This window comes from Emydura macquarii, unplaced genomic scaffold, assembly GCF_026122565.2.
Source record: "Emydura macquarii macquarii isolate MOO-44397 ecotype Brisbane River unplaced genomic scaffold, CSIRO-AGI_Emac_v2 contig_1477, whole genome shotgun sequence".
Lineage (NCBI taxonomy): Eukaryota > Metazoa > Chordata > Testudines > Chelidae > Emydura > Emydura macquarii.
Genome location: NW_027131614.1, coordinates 2,638,621 through 2,660,764, shown reverse-complemented (window position 1 = coordinate 2,660,764; position 22,144 = coordinate 2,638,621). Strand labels below are relative to the sequence as shown.

General features: G+C 38.8%; 1 protein-coding gene across 6 annotated transcripts in view; it reads left to right on the top strand.

The window, feature by feature from the left end:
- The window catches only part of RALYL (RALY RNA binding protein like), a 552,061-nt gene that overhangs the window by 99,570 nt on the left and 430,347 nt on the right, over nt 1-22,144 (top strand). For 2 of the 6 annotated variants that reach the window (XM_067553539.1, XM_067553540.1), the window contains one exon: nt 12,582-12,685. The exons of the other annotated variants lie outside the window; for them this stretch is intronic. The gene's annotated coding sequence lies outside the window, so the exon portion shown is untranslated. The remainder of the gene's footprint in view (nt 1-12,581; nt 12,686-22,144) is intronic. 6 annotated transcript variants of the gene reach the window in all.

The following is a 22,144-nucleotide window of genomic DNA, read 5'->3' as shown; positions in this document are numbered from 1 at the left end:
TAACAAACAAATACATTGTTCACACATGATTAATAATATCTCTGTGTGAAAAGTAGAATTCATCCTCACCGTTTTTTTTTTTCCCCTAGAACAATAAAATGTAAGATTGGTTCACAGACAATCAGTAGAAATTCTAAAATAAAATACAGGGATAATGCTTGGATAATAAAAATGTTCACGAACCCAACTGTAAGATGAACATGGTATCTTATGACTCTCATGTTATAATGCATGTAAGGTCTAGTTACATGGATGAAAATATAATAGCACACGTACCCAAACAGAGAGAGACTGCAATATTTGCTGTCTATCATAGAAGATAGTGACAATAAGTGGAAAACATGTATTTTATGGCTTTTGATTTGTTTACTGAAAATCTAAAGCATTTTCCACTTGCAAATTTTTATTTCCATCTTTTTGAAAAACTAGATTGCCTTAACTGGAGTGGAACATAATTTTAGTCAGCTGTAGGGGGAGCCTTGGCCCAGTTCTGCATAGCTGTGCAAGCAGGGGTAGATAATGTGTGGAAGCTAGGACAGGGCCACTACACAAAACACAGAGCGACCTTTCAATATGTCTTCAATTAATCAGCACGTTTAGAGCCAAGGCAAGCCACAGTGCCACCACATAAGAGCCTGACTTAAGTCCATCGTTGTCTAAAATTGATGGACTCTACAACTTTTACAAGTGTTGATGTGTGCAAGTAATTGTTTCTCTATGCTAGCATCTTCTAAGACTCATACTAAGACAGAGGAGATCTCTGAATATCCATCCCAATAAGGTTAATTAGACAAAAGATAAAGCTCTAAAGATTTAAATAGAAGAGGCAGTACAAACTGGGACTATAAATATTTGATCATTCTTATAGTTGATTTAGAATAATCAGCATCAGCATTCCTAAAATAAGTCTCAAAAGGCTTCCTTGAGTTAAAATAAGATTGTAAATTTGCTTATAAAATGGTTAAAAATCTGGCATTTTAATATCTCATTTCATAATAAAACAATCCTTCCAAGTGGGAACCTGTGAAGTTGATGCTAATTAATAAATTAGAGACTGTACAAAGGAAAGCTGTTAGGCTTGTTATAAATAGATATTCTGAAATTGAACCTATTAAAACAATTATGATGGACTTGAACTGGTTTCCCTGGAGCTTATGTAGACAGATCAGTAGGTTCAAATTTCTTTTTCTTTCTTTCTTGTAACTTAATTGGAATTGATAAACTAAATATATTACTGAACCATCATGCATCTGAGACAGGGTCGGACTAAAAAAGAGTTACTGTACAATTGTTTTACTGATAGCTTAGTGAATTCTTTTCTATATATTAACTATTAAATGGAAAATAGATTAACATCTAATTATACTAATTATTTTCATAATTTAGAATGAAATTCATAGTGGAACCAGTTCAGCAAGGAATGTAAGCACATTCATAACTTTAAGCCTTTGTTTAGTCCCATTGACTTCAGTGGGATTTATACACGTTTAAAGTTAAACACATACTTAAGTGCTTTGCTGAACTGGCATCTTAGGGTTTTGGGGCTGTGGAAGGGATACTGTGCAGCAGAACATTAGTGGTTCCATGATGCGGCTGGCAGTGGGCAGTTGTGAAGTGGACATGCAGGGGGAAATCCAAACCCATTGAGAGCTGAGGAAGTTGCTTGCCCATACACCAGTGTAAGAGCAAGGCACAATTTGGCCTCTCAAGAATAACTGTGATGCACTGTTTTCACCCTCTTATGAAACCCAAACAACGTAGATTTATTAGTACATCTTAAATCATTTAAAAATTGTACTTTCCTGAAAAGTGGCTACTACTAGTGCAGAGAATAGGTATGTGCTGTCTCCAGTCCATGTCCAAATCAGAGCCCAAAACTCACCAGAAGTTTAGAGGTGAGAGCAACAAGGGTGATGTCATGGTGGTCGTCTGCTATAGAACACCAAACCAGGAGGATGAGATAGACAAGACTCTCTTCAGATGACTGACGGAAGTTTCCAGATCACAGGCCCTGGTTCTCATAGGGGAGTTCAATCACCCTGACATCTGCTGGGAGAGCAAGACAGTAAAGCAAAGACAATCCAGGAAGTTTTTGAAGAGTTTTGGGTTCAACTTCCTGGTTCAAGTGCTGGAGGAACCAAGGAGTGACCGCACTCCTCTTGATCTCTTCTCACAAACAGGGAAGAACTGGTAGGGGAAGTAGAAGTGGATGGCGACCTGGGCAGCAGAGACCATGAGATGGTAAAGTTCAGGATCCTGACAAAAGGAAGGAAGGAGAGCAGCAGAATATGGACCTTGGACTTCAGAAAAGCAGATTTTAACTCTCTCAGGGAACTGATGGGCAGGATCTCCTGACAGGCTAATATGAGGGAGGAAAGAGTCCAAAGGAATTGGCTGTATTTTAAGGAAAACTTATTGAGGGCTAAGGAACAAACCGTCTGGATGTGCAGAAAGAATAGCAAATATGGCAGGCGACTAGCTTGGCTTAACAAAGAAATCTTTGGTGAGCTTAAACACAAAAATAAAGCTTACAAGAAGTGGAAGCATAGACAGATGACTAGGAAGGAGTATAAAAATACTGCTTGAGAATGCAGGAGTGAAATCAGGAAGGCCAAAGCACAAATGGAGTTGCAGTTAGCAAGGGATGTGAAGGGTTTCTACAGATATGTTAGCAACAAGAAGAAGGTCAGGGAAAGTGTGGGTCCCTTACAGAATGGGGGACGCAACCTAGAGACAGAGTATGTAGAAAAAGCTGAAGTACTCAATGCTTTTTTTTTTTTTTTTGGTCTCTGTCTTCACACACAAGGTCAGCTTCGAGACTATTGCACTGGGCAGCACAGAATGGGGAGGAAGTGAACATCCCTCAGTGCTGAAAGAACAGATTCAGGACTATTTAGAAAGGCTGGATATACACAAGTCTTGCAGAAAAGGACCTGGGGTTACAGTGGACAAGAAGCTGGATGTGAGTAAACAGTGTGCCTTTGATGCCAAGAAAGCTAACGACATATTGGGCTGCATTAGTAGGAGCATTGCCAGCAAATCAAGAGAAGTAATTATTCCCTTCTATTCGGCACTTATGAGGCCTCATTTGGAGTACTGTGTTCAGTTTTGGGCCCACCACTACAAGGAAGGATGTGGAGAAATTGGAGAAAGTCCAGCTGAGGGCAATGAAAATTATTAGGGGGCTGGAGCACAGGACTTATGAGGAGAGGCTGAGGGAACTGGGCTTATTTAGTCTGCAGAAGAGAAGAGTGAGTGGGATTTGATAGCAGCATTCAACTACCTGAAGGGGGGTCAAAGAGGATGGAATTAGGCTGTTCTCAGTGATGGTAGATGACAGAACAAGGACAATGGTCTCAAGTTGCAGTGGGGAAGTCTAGGATTGATATCTGGAAAAACTTTTTTCACTTGGACGGTGGTGAAGCACTGGAATGGGTTACCTAGGAAGGTGGTGGAATCTCCATCCTTGGAGGTTTTTAGGGCCCGGCTTGACAAAGCCCTGGCTGGGATGATTTAGTCAGGGTTGGTCCTGCTTTGAGCAGCAGGTTGGACTAGCTGACCTCCTGAGGTCTCTTCCAACCCTAATCTTCTATGATAAATCATTACAGAGAAACTACATCACCTGCTGATTAAGTAGCTCATCTAATTCCCAGTAAGTGGATATTTTCATAAGTAGCAAAGCCAGGGAGGTCTACTTTTTCCCTACCCATCATCTGGAAGGTGCTGAAGGAGTGAAAATCTTTCCAACTGAATCTCCAAAATGTGGGACAAAAATGAGATTTAGAACGAACGGGTGAGAGAGGACAGCAAAGTAGTTGTCCTTACCAAATGTGGGTCTCAGAATAAAAAATTTGGGGGTCCTGTGCACTATGGAAATTGGGCCTCCCCCATCTTTAAAGTGCCTGTGTCCCATTTATAGCCCACCCCACATACAACCGAGTAACCTTCCACCAGCCTCTACTTATCCAAACAGCCCTCACACACATCCCAGCAACTCTGACGAACATCCTGCTCGCCACAGCCCCCAACATCTCAGCCCCACTGGCCATGACCCCCAACATCCTGGTGCCCAAGTTCACTACCCACCAACATCCCATGACATCCTGGACGCAAATATCCTCTACTCACCTCCCCTCCCCCCAACATTCCCCACTCTCCTTATACCCACTGACACCTGGCCCCCAGCCCCTCATCCATGTCTCCCAAAACCTTCCTGGCCACTCCCCAGCACTCCTTCCCAGCTCAGTGCTCTGCTCCTGTCCCGGGTTAAGATGGATCTTCCTTATCATGGCTGTCATGCTCTGCTCATGGTCATTGCCCACCCTTCACTCTCACAGCTCTGTGCCACGCAGGTTCACAGAATTGGTCAGTTGTTTTTTGTTTTCTAGTGAACAGGATCCACCTCTGAGATGGGACCTGTGCAAATGTACCGAGTGCACATTGGTTAATCCAACCTGGGTTCTGCAGCAAGGGTATAGTCTGTTTCTGAGCCTAGTGTGTAGGGACCTCAGCAGGATTCAGAATGTACACATATGCAGATCAAGAGGCATGTTTTTATGTGCATGCCCAGGCCTGAAGATATTCCTGATTTGCCACCATTGGATTAATGAATTCCAATGATTAATGAGTAAACTGGATTAATGAGTAAACTGCTACTAAATTTTATAATCTATTTGTCAACCCCAATGATTTAAAAATCATGAGTTTTACCCCCTAACAAATTATAATATTGGTTTAAAAATGATGATTAGAAAAAAACATTTTCTGTCTTCTGGTTTCTGAGTCTTTAGGGTGCACACGAGGTTCCAAGCTTTTCTCTGCATCCACAAAGACTAAAAATGTACTTTTAAAAAAAACCAAAACAGATTCTCCTTCAATTTGCTGACCATATGAGCTGGAGTTTTAAGAAAAACACGAAATTTCATGAGAATCCCAATAAATTGCAATAGTTGCCAACACTGCATAATGCAGGAATAGTTTTAATTTATAACACTGGCGTTAGGTCTACAATACTTAAGTGTTTTGTCTTTGGCTTCATCGCCCGTGTTAAATTTGCAACTGTGCTGTACCATCACATTTAGCTGCAACACAAACATGGAAGTGATGATAAACCCACTGATTTCACTTCCATTAGCAACAGAAAAAATCAATTCATATCCTAAGAAAAGGTCAAAATTAGTAAGAGAAATATTTCCAAAGAGTGTAATACAAACTAGATATGAATTAAAACAAGACTGACAACATGACTAAAACTGATAGTGCTCTTTTAAGAATGTCAACATCTTTGAGGCCAAAAGTATGTTAAATTAATTTTATGTATACAGAAAAGATTTCTCCTATTCCTTGCATATAGTCATAGCGTTTCATATTTAAAGGCTTTATCAGTACATGAATCTCTCTTTAAAATTAATCTCCTGTTAGGGCTATTGTGCTCTATGGATGGTACAGGTTCAGTTTCCCTACATGCATTGTTTATAACTATGTTCAGTTTCTGTAATTGAATAGCTTTTTTACAAACATAAATCAGTGATGTTTGAAGCCATTTATGCATATTGAAAGGCGTGATATTTCAAAGTACATAAAAGACTAACCTTCTTTGTTTATGACGTACACTAAACGAATTATGTGAACTGTTTAGTAAAAGAAATGGTATCAGTCCTTGGAGCAGACTGTGTGAACCCAATCCTGCCAGCATTTCTGTGGCTGCAGGCACTTGACATCTTGCAGAACTAGGCTCCACGTGAGCACATAGTATGTTACAGGTATGTTACTTAATGTCCATCATTCAATGTTAGATCACCCTTTTATCTTTCTTCTTCCTGTGTTTCTTAAAGTTTAAAGAGAGAATCAGAATCAAATCTCAGAGCAATACATAGAGAAATATAATAAACAATATCCTTTATTTTGTAAATCCTTTCGCAAACGTCAGAGTTATATGTTCTGTCGTCTTGAAGTGCAGAAGTGAAAGTCAAATCCCAGAGTTTGACAGATATAAAATATAAACAACCCAAATTATTATCAAGGAAACTCTTCATCTGCATATCTAGTCAAAGAAATCAACAATAACATTCCCATTCTACAACATACTAAATCTGAAACTTACTGATCCATGCAAATGCATTGATTATACTGATAAATAAAAAAATAAACCAAAAAAGACTCAGTAACTTTAATAGAATCAATAATAATAATAATAATCATGATGAAGATAATATTAATTGTATTGACATAGAACCCATCAGGGGCATAAGTGCTTGAAAAAACACAAGTTCTGCTCCTGCTCACACTTAGATAGCTATAGGAAGGTCTGACTCAGAATCTGCCATGCCCTTCTTTGTAAGTGGCTTTCTCAAATCCTGCCATCATTCTGCTGACGTAGTCCCAAAAAAAAATTATGCCAGTGTATTTTTCCTATACCTTTGCAGGGACAAATTTGGAAACCAGTTCAGTTTTAGGTTTGATTGGCTATTTTTCAAATGGGGTCACATGTTGGGAGGGTAGCTAGAACTGAAATTCTGTTCCTTTATTTTCCCATTTACCATTTTTATGGCAGATGTTTAAAAATGAAAATTCACTTTCATTTTTGCCTCCGTCTGGTTTCTTGAATTAATCCCTGTTTTTTTTTTTTTTCTGTGGAAAAGTGGATTCTCCTCAGGGTTTTCCTACGAAATGGTCTATTGCTAGTGCACTGTACTGCTATCCAAGAGACCTATTTTTGTGGCAAATGTAAAATACAGGACTAGAAAGAAATTTCTTAGACACAGGAAAACTATCTACTTTATAATTGCAATATTTTCACCATTCATTAGCCTAAGAAAAACTGGGTCCCTGTCCTCTTTATTGATTAGCAGAGCCAGGATTATAATATTGTGAACATGTGAGCATGAGATTGTTTCAGACTTGGTCTTTAATTATAGACTTCTTTTCTTCTTCATCTGAGGAAGATGAGATATATGACTGTTTGCTGTTACAGGCTTCTAATTCTATCTACTCACCACTGCCTCTTATGCCTCCAAATTATTCATTTGTGAGTCTAGCTTGTGTAATTTTGGATCCATGCTAGCAATTACTGCTTGAGTGTGAACAGACTTTTTATTAAGGTCCCTCCAGGAATAAGCATTGTGGTGTGAGTTAAACAAAAATTCTTGCAATGACAGATGAACTTTTGCCTTGCCGTTCAGTTGGTAAAGATCCTGGCCTTGGAGCTTTTGGAGTATTGTCTCTTAACTGCAAAAATGTATGCTGATGCCATGTATTTTTCCTCTTTTTCCATATTAGAACTTCAAAATGTCCGATCCTGACCTCATACAGTTCAAATAATGAAAGTAATTAAAGAGAATGAGTGAAGAAGCGGTCCAGTATACTTTGTTCCTTGGATAATACCAGCACCTCTTCTCACAGACCATCCACCACCTCCATCACCCCAACTTTTAAAATAAAAGTGGCTTTTCCCACACAGCAGAGTACAATATGTTAAGGCTTAGCAGTTTGGCAGGTTGTAAATTTCAAACAGGACAGGAATATTGCTCTATTTCCCAAGTTGCCAGGCATACTCCTATTCTTGCCAATTTATGACAGTCTTAATGGGGATATTGTGCATAGTTACTTTGTACTAATGAGAAATGATTAAGGGCCTGATTCAAAGTTCATTGAAGTAAATGGAAAGACTCCCATAGACTTTCATGTGCTTCAGGTTAGGTCTTAAAAATCAACAATAACATACTTTTACCATCTTCCATACAGTATACTGATGAATGATGTGAATTGTGCACACAGCTATCCACACTGAAGTGTCCTAGTTTTGTTTACACTAGCCTTCTTCACTACACGCACCTTCATCCACTTGTTTGTTTCACCCACTTGATATCTCCAGGTCTTCTTTTTTTAGCCTATCAGCTTTTGAGGGAAGGGATGGTATTTACTATGTTTGTGCAATGCCTAGCACAATGCTGTCCCAACCAGACTAAAGCATCTAGGTGCTCCTGCAATATAAATAATAAGAATTAATAGTAACTGTGCTTGAAAAATATCATTATCCCTTTTTGACCTGAGCAGCGAGTCAAAATTTGGGGCCTGTGGTATGTTCCAGTTGAGAGTAGAAATTGATGACGATTTGTTGTCTTCTTTGTTACAGTCTTGTGACCCAGGCTTTTCCAGGGTCACACTTGGCTTTTCTGCTGCCTCTAAGTCTCTCTCTGCGACCCACGCATAAAATGACACTTAACAAAAGTCCTTCTGCCCACCAAGTCTAAAACTCCTGGGTGGGTTTGCGTAACCCTTTTGTCTTTGATTAGGTTGTGATTAATTTATCCTTAAAGTTATGTTAATGGAAGGGTTCCTTCACACCCATCAACCTCACTGTGGTTTTAACTTGGCCCACAACAAGGTTTCACTCAGCTCACCACAAGATAGATGTAAATTTACTTATGGAATAAGTGTCTGAAAAAAGTATAAATAAAATTGTAGGGCTATTTTGTAGATCCTCTTTCAAGAAGATTGAGTGAAATTAGAAAAAGGGTTTGCATGGTTGTAGATAACTAGGGGTTATTTGGGGAGAGAGCTTTAGTCCTTCTCCCTCCCTCCCACCCCCCATCCCCCCAAAAAAAGGGATTGCATTAATAACTAAAGGAAATACTGAGTTTGGAACAGAAGCTCATTTATCTCACTCTATTTAGAGTAGATACATTTATTAAAGTACAAAACTACTCCTTGAAATGATATTGAACAGCTGTTTTATTATTTTTAACCCTGCTCCCCCTCCCCAAATAAAAAAAGTTGTCTATTCCCTGCTTTGTGATTGATATGGGTTTGGTTTAGGTTTTTTTAACTGATAACCTTGAGCTCCTCTATTTAAACAACTCTGTGAGCCACTCCTAGGGACACTCAGGTTTAATACGTTAGAGTAAATTCTCAAACTGGAGGACATAGGTGCATGCAGGAAATTAGAGATAATCTGTCATGGATATCTGAATAGAATTTTGTCATTAATAGTTTCAGTCCTGCTTCTATTAAAATTAGTGTGAGCAGAAGCAGAGCCTGTTTTTTGTCAAGCACTTATGCCCCTGATGGGTTCTGTGTCAATACAATTAATATTATCTTCATCATTATTAGTATTATTATTCTAGTTAGGGAAGCCAAACAAGGCAATAAATGATGAAAAGTGAGGTGGAAATTGGATACTTGTGTTCATGAATGCTATCTGACAGCCTTCTTACAGTAGAAACATTTTGGTACCAGATACCACGAGAGTGATGTCCTGATTTGTATTTGCATCGTCATCCCTGGATGTATGTTGAACTATTCAAGTGCTGATTCATTAAAGATGTGTCATCACAACTTTTAACAGCTTCATTTCTGGTGGCAGAAGAGTGAAGAGGGATAATATCATAAGATAGCAAACAATTAATTGGGAAAACAGTGGTATGTATGTAAGGTAGCCACAGAGCTTGTGACAGACAAATTTTAAGGCATGCTAAAGCAAATAAGAGAGGAGTTCAGGGTCAAGATATTGCCAAAATGCTGAACCACGCAGGTAAACAGGGAGTCCAAGTTAAGGGAGGAGATGTAAGAGCTGCCATGTTCAGTGAAACTTCTCTTCACAGGAAAAGCAGTTTTATCTTTGAAATATTTAAATGAAAGAAGGTGAGACAAAGCTATAAATTTACTTGATCAGTTAAACCAGGAAGAGTAGACACAGGGCTCCTTTAAACATTTATAAAAGATATTTACATATGACTGCTATTTGCCTAAAATGATGTTTAGGAGTATAGGTAACTGAGATTAAAATTAGAAATGAAGGACCAAATTAATACCTGGCATAAGCAAGGTCTTGGCTAAAGGGATTAAATCCTGGCCCCTATTGAAGTCAATGGGAGTTTTGCCATTGATTTCAATAAAACCAGGATTTCACTCAAGATGTCCAATAGGAAAGTCAGTAGAAAAGAGTAGAGGACAAAGGAATTAGCCTTAAGGAACTCCAAGGAAGAGAGGTTTAGCATAGCACAACAATCACCAATGGTTAAAATAAGGGAGAGCATAAGAACATAATAGGAGGATGGGAGATGAATATGATGGGTTGTTGGATGGTTGAGGAGTGATAGAGGTATTGAAAAACTTTGTTGAATAGGGAGGTCAGGGATGAAGACAATGCTTTGTATTCCCATTTCTCTTTCTAGCAAGGGAAGAGCTTGGAAAGATAACAAGGGATGACAGGGAATTGAAAGGAATTGTGGCGATCCTAGAGGCAAAGAAGGGTATGAGAATAAGAAAACAAGGGTTGAGCTGAGGAAAGAAAAAAGTAATAGAAAAGGAGCCAAGCAGATCAGGAGAAAGGTTTTGAGTGTGAGAGTTCAGAAGGTGGAAAAATTATTGTGGAAGGGAGTTGTACAAGGAGGGGAACTGAAGAATGAGGAAGAGTAGGAGCAGATAGTGTCAAAATGATGAAGAACAGATGAATCTGGGGAGAAGTTAGACCAGGAGAGTTACCTCTGTAATCAACATCAAGACATTTTGAGACACTTTGACTCATTTGGAGCGTCTTATTAGAGTCAATGACCTCCTGATGTCCCTTGTAACTCTCATCTTCTATGATTCTATGATTTGCATTCAGACAATCTCTGGGTCAGATAGGTGGTGACTTCTTTGAGTCTGTTTGTTTTCATATCTTGTACAATGTTATTGCTTAACAAATATATAATAATTAATAAAACAAAGTTTCTGCTCCTGGGGGTCTGAGACTTCAGAATAAGGCGGCAGAATAGAGAAACAGAATGAGAAGAGAACAAACATTGGAGGGGGGGAATTACAATTGTAAAGAGTAAATTGAACATTGTCACTGGGGAACAAAGATGGCAGGCATAAAACATAGTTGTTGGAGGTTAGTTGTTAGTGGGATAGAAGTTAAAATTACACACAAAACTGACCATGCTTTTCAAGATTCTGAGTGGCTCAATTTTTGAGTACCCAACATGAAATACTTTAAAGGAGTCTTAATTTTAAAAAGTGCTGAGCACATTTCAGGCCCTGTTAAGGTATCTCAAGTTGGGTACCCAAAAATTGAGACACTCAATATCACAAGTCATCTTTGACAATTTTGTCATTTATGTTCCTCCATGCAAATTGCTAGTGGAATTCAGGTAAATGAGATGTTAAGGGTGTTCCTGGCAATAAATTATATGACTTGTGCATCTATTATGATAGGACCAGTTAGATACAAAAGTGAAGGAAGAATTCCAAGTCTCAGTAGAAGACATTTGATAAAAATCTCCTAGAATGCTGAGACGCGTGTTTTACACTTACACCATCTTGGATCAAATAATAGCAAGAGAATTCCTACAAAACCCCTTCACAAGCCACAATAAATCATCCTGCCTGGTTACACATCACGTGTACTAGTTTCTTAAACTAGGAAGAATAATTTCAGTGCCCTGCATTCTTGGTCACAGGTCAATCATAAGGTGGACACTTTTCTGCAAGACAAGCAAGAAGGTGTTAGGCATGTTCCTTAAATAATAGGTTCTCCTATGAAACTGTCATGTAACAAAAGTAAAGAAATGGAGAAAATAATACATTGAAAAAAGATGTACTAAGGTGCCACCATCACTGAAACAGAGCTTAATGATTGAGGGTGAAATGTGCATCTCATTAGAGTCAATGATATAGTGGAGTACTAAACAAGTTACACCACTAGCTCATATTTTTGACTCAAAAGCAAAAGTTCTTTTCAAAATAATATGATTCAACTGGTTATAGTTTGTATTAACCAATGTACCGACATACCAATTCCGTGTCCCAGGTGTTTTTGTGGGAGACGTGCTCCTTGAATGACAGCAAAAAGAACTGTAATGTGTTAGGAGTGCAGTTGAGGCACACAAGTTATACAGGTTATGAGGGTAAGTGTGTGTTTCAGACAACTGTGTGACAGTTGCTCTAAAAGTGTTACTCTTTCTTTGTACATTTCATTGCTGTTTTTGCTGTCTTGTCCATGTTTGTTCAAAGGATAGGAAATATGTGCATGTTGTAAATACAAAGAGACTGATGAAGAATATCCTTAGGCTGTGTCCAGTCATTTCTCCCTCAACAGTGAATTAATGCACTCCAGCAGTCCTTTTCCTGCATGACAGCTTGGCAGTTAGGACATTAAATATTAGCTATGATTTTTTGCTACAGGGACATTAGTTGAAAATAAGAGAACAAAACCATAGAAAGTAAAAGTATATATTTGAAATCTGTTACCTGTAAACAAGCTAGGTATTTTAACTTGAGCCTCTATGTAGGCTTTATCTCCCATTGCATAGGACACAACAAACAGTTCCTCAGACCTCTAGTCAATCCTTTGAGGAGTGTTGAGGAAATTCAGAGTCTCAACACTCCCTCTTCCCTTCCCCCACTACCCACTTGGAAAAGTTCAATACCAGCCAGAATCTGGAATGAATTCTGCAGTTGAACTTTGTAGTATTCAGAAGTTATTATGTATACTTTAATGTCAACATAGCTTTTTTGTGGGTTGTAAAGTCTCTAGTTTACACAGAACTTGATGGGATGCCAAGGCTATATTTTTTTCAGTGCCCTTTCTCTTTAAGGTTTGGGACTCTGATGGAATGTTAAAAGAGCACAGCCCTGGTGAGCAGAGTGTGGCCATATCCGAGTTTGGTGCTCCTGGAAGGTGCCTCGCCAATTGGTTTTTGTAAGTAGTGTGAATGTTTCTTGCCAAAATGACAATGAAAAATTCCAGTCTGAAGCAACATGCTGGTGTGGGAGTGCATCTAATCCCGTTTAATTAGTGCCCAGATATCATGTTGATAGGTGCATTATACAGAGCTCTCATGTCGACTGTATAGAGAGGTTTTGTGTAGATGGGGGGTGAAGACAATTGTAAGATGGATCCTCCGGAAGATACAGTATTGCCAGGATTGGGTAGACACTACTAGCTTTTCTGTGGCTTTGTTGCACGGCACAAGGATGGCTACAGCAGGATATTGGGCCCTCAGTACTGAAAGGCTGACCCTTGAAGCTGTCAATTCTCTTCCTTGTAGTACCTCAAGCAATGTAGTTGGGACTGCCTTGTCTGAGCCTCCCTCTCCCAATCCTCCCACTTTAAGAGAACATGAAAGCACTGCAAATTGGGATCAGCCACTTATTTCTATCTCTATAATCCCTTTTTACCATCCCACACCCTATTCTTGGCTCTTCTAACATGATTCAGTAATGAAATGGTGCTGTGTATGTATCATCATCTTTCCACTACTAAACCTAGTCAGCAAGGATACCTTTTGTTTCTCCTTTGAGTGAACAGAAATTAAAACGTCTGCCTAAAGTGCCAGAGACAAGCTGAGCTAGCATGTCAAATGTGAAACATTCCTCCCAACCCTTCTTTAAAATTTTCTTTGGGTTGCTTAACTTTGCTTAATTATGGTGGTAATTGAGGTTAATTTAAATGAACTACATCACCCTATCAATTAGTAAACAAGAAAGTCAATTAAACCAATTAAAATTTATTGGAAATTGGCTACTGCCATCTGGAAACTTCCACCGTCAGAATTTACAGCTGGAGTGACCTTTATATTTAGAGCTAGCAGGACTCTTTTGAGATTTCTCTAAGAAATGTTCAACATAGAAAAATTAAGTATTTGTAAAGCTTGTTTAATAAATACATCATCATAGATATTTAGAAACATATACAATGTGTTTCCATGTCAGTAAAGATAATAGTATAACAGACGGAGACATGCAGTTTCTGATTATGGTATATATTGTATCAGGTGTATGTAGTGAAATCAAATACTCAGTTATTCTTATTTTAGTTTTATTTCTTATGTACAATATTCAATCGCCTGATATGATAGGCTTCAGAATCACAGCAAGAATCGCCTTGCTCTATAAAACTTTAAATGGCAGAGTTCCTATTTATATGTGAGACTTTCTTTTTCCCCCCTAAGATATTAGGGAAATTGAGACTGTCTGGGATATTTAAGCAACCAGTCCCTAGATTTCAACGTCAGTGTGCATATTCCATTCTGCATCTGATGTAGAAGTCTCCACATCCATATTTTGCTGCCGGTGCCACACAAAGTGGTCCCACCATGTCTGAGGATATGGCCCTGTGTATTCACAGATGTATTTTCTCCTCATAATATGTTTTAAATGCCATTATGTTGTTCCATGACTGGGCATTGCTTTAACATGGACTCTAGTGGTTTGGTTTCTGCTCTGTTGTTTGCTGTGAATTTATTACCATAGATTAGTATTGCTTAGACTAGTGAACCCCCTCCCCCCTTTTTTTTCCATAGTTAAAAAACTGTTACATAATTAAACACTTAAGGGCATTCTTCATTATCTGAGTTACTGTCAATAAACTTTTACAAGACTACACTGAGCAAAATCCTGACCCGCAAGCTCAGCAGGTGCAGCGTCCTGCCTGAGTTCTAAAGACACTCTGGGATCCATTGGTCCTGAGCTTCTTGATGGCTTCTAAAAACACTCTGCATTGGTCCTGAGCTTCTTGATGGCCATCCAGGTGGGATGGAATGTTCATGAAGTACAGTGGAAAGAGATGGGGGAGGGGTTACCTTCTTGATGTCCTTAAGTGGGGGCTTCACAAGTGGACAGAGATCAATCAAGGAAACACTGAGGGGGCCAAATGGTCCATTATTCTGGAGACACAGCAGTTGGCTGGACAGGGGTCCAGTGGGCCATCAGACACCTCCACCACCATCAGCCCCTTTAGAACAGTTCAGGGTAGACTCGGCTGAGCATCCGAGATGCATCCTGTACCACCTCCTTAGCTCTGTAGAGCTACCTACACTAGGGAGGCAGAGGGGCTGGGGATCAGATGTCTTAACATTGTCTCCTCCCCTTCCTGACATGTGCTTCACTATTTTTCTTTTTAGAGAAGGAGACTCCTTTCTGAGACCCCTGATTCCCAGCCATCTGTCTCCCTAGGGTAGGTAGTTCCATGGGGGCAATTACAGAGAAAGGCTGCAGCAGCCCTTGCCATGCTAGCCCAAGAGGAAGAATGGCCAGGATATATAGAGGAAGGGCTGGGTGAAAGTAGAGTTAATACATGGTGTAGGTGTGTTTAAAGCTGAGTATTTTTAGTGAGGTAGGAATCCAGAAAACTCCTGCCTCATTTAGCATAATGATTGGAGGAGATGCAGCTAATGAAGCTGGTGAACACACATTGAACAGTGAGGATAAAATATAAATATTGAATAGGTGCGTCACTCACTGCACACTTTTTTCAACCCATTCACTGAATGCCAGAGCGGTTGCAGGTGAATAATAAAAATAGTACGTGGTTAAAGGCTGAATTCATGCACACAGAAGGCGGGGTTAAGGTATTATAGGTGACACTAACATTACCATTTCCACACTTTTGAATATTTCACTTTGTAACCTTAACTTTGTTCTACTGTAAAAATTTGTATGCAAAATTATGTATTGGGGGAGGAGAAGAGAGCTGTTTTGGCTTTAGTTGGTGCACAACAGAACTTAATATTTCCATTATTTTTACTAATTTTATCAAAAGCTGTTTTCTTCTGAGGTGAGGGTTTTCCCTCGAGATAAGCAGTAGATCAGAGGTGCTTGAATTCTCTTAAGACGCTGCTGAAAACAAACTCTGCTACAAAATTTCCATAATCTAATGTGACTTTCTTGCAGGGATCTTCTGTGTCAGCATAAAAACTAGGCATTATATTAACCTTATATCCTTGTGAACCCAATATACTGGACAAATGAAGTGGTAGTTGTCCTCTTTTGGAAAGATTTATGAATAAATTTAAAAGTGCAATGTACTGAAGGGAAGTGTGAACACCCATTTATTCTGATTATAATAAAATAAAATACTCATCTGAAATGTGGATCAGAAGTTTATAAATTCTTAATGTAGTTAACTCTGCCTGGAGATTACCTCATTCCTCTTAGTCAGACACTGCAGAATTTATGTGAGTTTTTATAATCACAGTTGCATTTCTGTTCACTTATGAATGTAACCTAATTGCCATGTATGATATTCCTGCAGTAGAGAACATGTATATAGTAATTTATATATGCATATGTGACCTCCTGTCTCACACATTCACATAAATGTTTTGAAGTTACTTAGTTGTGTCTGTGCATTGCCATTCCTATGATCCTCGATCAGGGAGATGCAGAGTGTTGGATGGTGTGACAGACATTAAGACCTGTCATGTGGATATTAATAGGGTGAATTAAGTGTCAGCCTTAAATTGACAACTCACATTTAGTTCTTTTTGTCCTTGTGCATGTCCCTATATATCATCAGTCCAAACTTCTTAAAGTGTTTTTTAATTACTTAGAGATTTTGTAGCAACACGTGAATTTTTGTGATAATGCATATCAAAGCTTCATTCTGAGCACACTTACACTGGTAACTCCCCTGACTTAGCTGGAGTTGCTCCTGATTTGAACAGGTGTTTGACATCAGAATTGGGCCCCTAGTTTTTATCTCCTGGGAACTTAAAACAATATGCTATACGCTGTTACAAATTATATTGTATTTCTTATCCACTTAGAGATTTTCTTAACATACTAGAGTGTTGACCTAATAGAGCGTAAAAGTGCCAAGTATTATTTTGTGTTCCAAGTTGAAGGTTTTCACAGTGACATGTCAAAATTGGCTACACACTGGCTTTCTTTGTTCCAATAACTAGATCACAAAGCACATTTATGAACTAGATTCGTGTATTAAAAAAAAGAAGATCTTCAGTGTTGCATTATTTCCTGCTAAATTTTAGAAACCAATGTCTGTGTATAGCGATAGAGACAGTGGGAACCCTAAAATACTATAGACTGTATGTAGTTGAATACACAGAGGTGTATTTTTATCAGATGAACTGCCCAACTTTGTTATATCTTGAGATTTCAATATTTTCCTCTGGTTTTGCCTCTGGTTAAAAGTAGACGGCCGGAGTCTGAACCCAAGATCCGGTCATGTAGGGGAATGTGCACATGCAGATCTACCCCTCCCCTAATGCACACACCTCCATCCTGCTTGAAAAAAGCTGTCTTTGCAATGCCCCCCTTCCAGATCATGTGGGGGAAGCTCCATGAGGAAGGAAGAGGCAAGGATGGGGCAACCTTGGCAATCTCATGTTGTGTCAAGGCAGGGGAAACAAACCATCCTTCACTAGTTCCACAGAGATTACTTAGGAAAGGTAATATGGCCCAGGGAAGAACCTTTTTCTGCAGAACCCTCTCCATAGTAGGTATCCTGGGGGCAGTGGAAGCAAGAATGATTCTTTAATGACACAGTTCTTCAGAAATATGCTCTGAGAAATAGAAGGAAAGAACCACCAGGGACATGAACCAGTAATCCCTGCCCCTCCGTTGGAAGGATAGGAAAGAAATTCCATAGGGGATTCTTCCAATGTTTTTCTCCAATGGCAACTCCTTTGCCATGGTGGTTTTCTCTGGGAGGGGGTGAGATACTGTGGTACTGACTACAAGTGTGTATGAATTGAGAGACAGGACAGGCAAGCAAGTTTAGAAGTGTGGAAGATAGAAGAATAGCAGTACTTTAGGGGACATGTGAGTTGTATTCTCCATATAGATATTGAAGCAGTTTTGCTTTCTCCTTTTATTGTAATTGTTTGTTTGTCATATTATTCATTAGATAACATGGGAAAAATTAACTGCTGGCATAAGTAGGTGCTGCCCTACTGATTTCAATGGATCTGTGCCTGCTTAAGTCAGTGGTGATTTACACAGGCACAGATTTTTAGTGTCTAAAATCTTACTGAAGTCTAAGGCATTTAGACTTTAACTGCTTTTTCTGTGAAAGACAAGCAAACCTTGTTTGACTAGCAATATGCTAATGTTTATTATAGTATTGTTCAGTGAAAGGGCTGGTTAGGCTCTGCCAATTGGTTTTCTTATTAGCCCGCTTGTAATGTTTGGTTATCATTACTGGTATGATTGATGTCTCTCTCCTGTATAATTTGCATTTATGTACAATTAATGCAAAACTTCCTATGTTTTTATCCATAACTAAATTACACTGGTCACCTAATGACATAACATGAGAGAGAAGCTAGGAGAACAATATGTAATGAGGATGCAGGAAAATGTGGTACTGTTACCTCAATGCTTGATTGTGAGCATTGTGTTTAATGGATTGGTTGCATATGTTTTACAAAAAAAGAGATACTGTTGCTGTTGTTAGTTATTTTATGTTAGGTGGTGTTTCAGAGTAACTTAGCAAATAACTTGTGCCAGGACAATATTATACTGTGTGAAGAACATTTCCTTCAGTTGCTCATTCTTCTTGAATGTTTTAACTTCCATCCGTCCATCTATCCTCTCGCTATTATGTAATTGATCTCATGTATATCAATGTAGTGCCTTGTCTTGTCAAAGCCTCAAGTTAACTTAGTTCAAGTGTTGTTATTCTCCTAGGGTGGCCAGATAGCAAGTATGAAAAATCGGTACGGGGCTGAGGGGCAATAGCCATCTGTATTAGAAAAAACCTCCAAAATTGGGACATCTGGTCACCCTATATAATACTCCTGAGTCACTATGTGCTGACAATCTAGTAAGTGTCTTTCAAGCCACAACAAGAAAAAAATGTCATTCTTATTGTGTTTTGCAGTAGGGGCACCTATAGGTGAACAAATTGTAATGGATACAATCCTGTAAATTCTTCTTTTGCATTTTCATTACTGCTTGCATTTCTGACAACTGGTGATCAGCGGTTTCTACCCTATTCATCCCCTTTTGGTTCTTTTATTGCAAGTTTGATTTTTCTCACCACTTCCTTCTGTTTAGATGAAGAATGTTCAGCTCAGAGTAATCTTTTATTATAATATAATATTATATATTACTAATAATAATATAATAATAATAAATATAATTATTTTTGCAACCAGTTAGTTTTATATTTGACTACTCTATTAATTGTATTAGGTCATGTGTGCCAGCTATATTTCAAAGATGAGGCAAATAGACAAAAATGATCCAGGCTTTTGTTGCATAATATGTCAAATAGCGGTATACATAGACTCAATATATTCTCTGTATTGTTTCCTTAGGAATTGCTTTATTAATGTACACTACCCTCTGGTCTACATATCACTTTTTAAATGGAATAAGTTGCACTGTTTACTTGATACAAATTAACAACAAATGGTAGCAGAGAGATCAGAAGTGGATATATAGTACTTAAAAAACAACAACAAACTAAAAAAAGAATTTTTTTTGTGAAATTAGTAGCATTAATTAATTATTGATACATCACTGACTAAACAGAAGCATTTAAAAAGGAAAAAATGGGGAAAAGGCCCTTACTATATTAATTTTGTCAAACTGAAATCATCTAAATAGCTCCAGTGAATGGTGTCAATATTAAATAAAGATTACTATAAGCAAATCCACACTGTACTTTCAGATAACATTTTGTTGGTAAATAACAGCATTGCCACAAAATCAACATTTCCTCCTCATAACCAAGCTGTAGAACCATTTTTAAACAACTGCAAAAACAAAAAGAAAAATGCATGTAGAAATAGTGACATGGGGCCTGATCCAAAGACCAGTGAAGTCAATATGACCATTCCCACTGACTTCAGTGGGCTTTGGATCAGGATTTTAAATATTCACACTACTGCTCAAGATGTTAAACTATTCATGTTCTGAAAGCATCATCTAAAGGATTGAGGCTTGTATCAACCCTTCATTTTCTATAAAAAACAAAATCAGTACTTTCATATGGAAATATATAATATGGTCTTTAACATGGAGTTATATAATATATGAAGAGAGAGAGAGAGAGAGTCTTCAACATGGAATTTGCTGAGGAAAGAACCAAAACTTTAATGCCCGGTGGAAAAAAAACTCTGAAGGAAGACTTAAAAATATTTTAAATTTCCTGATTGGCCAGGTCTGCTAAGACAAGATCACTCCCTTCTTCCCACCCAGCTTTAATTTGTAATTAAAGAGGTTCTGGGGCTCAAGCAATTATTTTACTTTCATAACTGATGTGGCATGCCCAGAAGTGCTGTTGCTATGAACTGGCAAGACTAAAGATACCAGGGCTCAGCGCTGGTAACTGGCACAAATTAAGCACTGTTCCCACTCCTCTTCCCCCCTCCTCCCCGCCCATAGTCTTGAGAATACCTTTGCTCTTCTATGCTACTTACATAGCTTTATCTCCGTCAGTAATGGGCATAAAAATCACAATTAAATTCTACAAATAAAACAGTTCGGCATGGCAATGGGCAGCCTGTCCTGCAGCAGGATTTTGAAATGTTTAGGAATCTGGAAAGGAAGAAATTAATTAATTTATGTCTGTTAATAAAAACAAACAATAATTTATCAGAAGAATCTATTTCCAGATCTTCAGTTAATGCTAAACCATGAATGTAATGTTCTTTGGCATTATTTGCAAATTGCTCAGTTTTGTGAAAGGAAGCCTTATCTTTAGTGATAGCTTAATTACCTAAACTGCTGCTATCTTCTGTGTCTGGAGTTCTGCGCTACTGTGCTCCAATTTGTTTTTATATTCACCAGTAAATTCTGTCTCTTTTTAACAAAATCAAGAATTTTGGAATTAAACTTCAACTCAGTTGAATCAAAATGACTTAGCAAAGCCAAGATAATGTCATAGTGCTGGATTAAAGCAAAGGCACTGTAGATCCTATGCCTAAAATATTTGTCAGCATCACAGCTTTCATTTCTCTTCATGGTTGCAGAGAAAACTTGAAAACATCTGTCAGGTGTAACTGATGAAGGGACTCCTCCCTGTGTCTGCAGAGAGCATAAAACAATAGTTCTTATATCTGTGGAAACTACCGTCTCTCTCAGTGGAGGAGTAACTCCAAAACCTTTGATCTAGGGGGCCTTGCCAACACCACCCCAACAGTGTGGGATGGGAGGAGAAGAGTGCAGTGAGCCTGTCCTACCCATCCAAACAGATGCACTTCTGCTACTGGGGGGAAGTACTGGAGAGCTGCTGTCATCCCTACTGCTCCTGAGGATGTGTGTGCGCAAGGGGGAGGTTCTTGTTATTTCTGGAAGGTGGGTGGTGAGGATAAGGAAAACCTGCCCCTGGGTATTTGTAAGGGGAGGGAAGCACCCTTCTGCTTCCACTCCAAGTGGAGAAAATTCTTGTTCTATGCCTAGGGCCCTGGATTGCTTTAATTTAACCCTGTAAACAATATGACTTTAGAGCATTAAGGAACCTTGTTGTGGGGATGATATAATAGACTGGCACTGTTTCCTAACATATCTGCCCAGTTAGCAGTGACTTTGAAGACAAGTCAAGCTGGATAAGAAATGTGAGCTATCACAGTGCTGACTCATTGCTGTAGTTGACTTAAGCCACCTAATATAAAGAAAATGAAATGGCCCGTCAGGATCCAGCTGTGGCTTGAACTGACAGGTCTGAGGAGGCAGGGCTTGGAGTCTGCAGTAGACCAGTCTGGTCACCAGACCTTTAATGGGACCAATCCTGGAAGAAGGTGTGAACGAAAGGTTTCTGGTAGAAGTGGGGTGGATGAGTGAAAATGACTGATGGCCTCTCTTGTAGTGGCTGCAAAAGGGAAGTGTGAAGGAAAGGGTTAAAAAAGGGAATGGCTATTCTTGTTAATGCCATATAAACTATTCACAAAAAGTGCTGATTCCAATGATAAATGTCTTTGTTCCTTTGCCTTCAATTATCTCTAGGGAACCTTTTGTAAGGAAGGAAAGGAACAAAGTAATAGCTTCTTTAAGCTTAACACTGTGTTTCTTAATCCATAGTTTTTAAAAAATGGCACAGCCTGAGATGGATTGTAGTGTGTTCTTAATCCCCCGTCTTCCCCCCAATATAAAGCAGAGAGAGCTCTCAATTCACCGTTTGACAACAAGGGAGGGAAAACTAATAATCCCCTGAACACAGCCAGTGGCATTTTCCGTAATAATTGTTTACAGAATTAAAAAGGAAATAAATCACTCAGTCTTACTTGACCTTTTGAAACTTATAAAAATCAACATTTGCAGTATGTCCTTATCAAGTCAGGGATGGAGTGATGAACAGTCCCTCAAGTTCAGGTACAGTAACTGAGAGGAATTCCCTTAAATGCCTTATCATCATGTCCCCTTCAGGCAGGCAGGGAGGAATGGACAGTCCTTTTATTGCAAGGGGACCTTG